This window comes from Hylaeus volcanicus, chromosome 6 (assembly GCF_026283585.1).
Source record: "Hylaeus volcanicus isolate JK05 chromosome 6, UHH_iyHylVolc1.0_haploid, whole genome shotgun sequence".
Lineage (NCBI taxonomy): Eukaryota > Metazoa > Arthropoda > Insecta > Hymenoptera > Colletidae > Hylaeus > Hylaeus volcanicus.
The window spans coordinates 13,818,263-13,819,755 of record NC_071981.1 but is presented as its reverse complement, the minus strand read 5'-3'; positions in this window follow the sequence as shown (position 1 = coordinate 13,819,755).

Sequence of the window (1,493 nt, the reverse complement as noted above, 5' to 3'; positions counted from 1 at the left end):
AAAACAAATTTCATCTCGATTAGGTCAGAATTATACAAGTTTTATCGAAATCACAAGCATAGGTATCTTAAACGTTATCGTACTAACATATTTATATTTTCGTGACTTTATGGCATACATAAAGTGGCAATATTCGATACGTTTTAGAAGAGATAGCGCGGTAAATGTTTATTTGCTAGCTTGAGTTTTGATTATTCCTTGTTGAAAATGTTATTCGCTAACAATAACAGTCGAAGGATTAACGGGAAGGCAGAGAATCATTCTTGCGTTTGACTGCGTCTACTGGCGGTTCGGATGTCTTTCAGTTAGGCGGTTCGTGTGTCGGGGCGTCTCCGTCTCGTTAGGCGTTAGCGACGTTCGCTAAGTTTAATTAGCGACGCCCACCGCATCGGAAGAAAAAACTTCTCAGGAAGTACGTTTCAGGAACTTTCGTCAATGCGACACTTCGATCGTCTGTAGGGATGTTTCATTACGCGTAAGCGTGACAAAGGCGAGGGGAAAGACTAAAAGTCCTTTAATAGAGTCCACGCCGCTAACTGGAATACGAGAGAATGGCAATCGAACAGGGAAAAGAAATTTGATTTAGACACTTAGAAAGTCTGTATTATCAATCCCTATTAACAAACATTAATTTCGCCAGGCAATTATTTATGTGGACAATTTAGCGAGAGATCTTGTACAGTTCGGATGTGCCGATATTCTTGACCTGCTGTAAATAAACCTTTGAATTCCTGTTTGTTTATAAATCCTGACTAATATAACGAGTACTCCGCGATGTATCGCTCCCCGGCGCAACAATATTAATTAATCTATCAACAGGCTGAGCCAGCAGGTAATGCTAATGAAATTAAAATGTAAATTTCAGGCATAAATATTGAACATCCATCTCATCACACAATCCTATCGTAAGAATATCGACGCAGCGTCCTTTGACATGCGCCATACCTGTGCTCAAGTTTTTAGTCATGGAATAGACTAATTTTTTCCCTCGAACTACCGAAATTTGGATTTCAACTTACTCGAAATACTTCGAAAACGAAGAAGGCGTCGATACCCGCTAAAGATGGCCGCCGTGGCTGTAGCAATTTGTAGTTTGCTGGTTCGCGGCTACGTGGGTTCATCTGGTCAGTCTCGTTAAGGGAATAGAGCGATTACAAAGTCGGAGATTGACCAGGGAATTATAACTCCAATCTCGAGCTTCGAAACTTTCCTAGCTGGCGTAACGCGATCTTGATCTCTGCTTCCATTTTCTGGTCGCACCCACGACCGAGCTTCTCTCCTAATCACAGAACCTGCACGTTCATATCCTTTTATCTGGATCCCATTGTCAGTGACGTCGCGTTTAATATATTACACGATTTACTCCCTTCCACAGTTTATTTCATGTTTAAATTCCACATAATCGTAGAGATACAGTGATAGAGAATCCCTAGGGTTGTGACTTTTTCATAATAGAAGTCTTCTTTGGAAATTAATTACAAGGGAACGAGTGC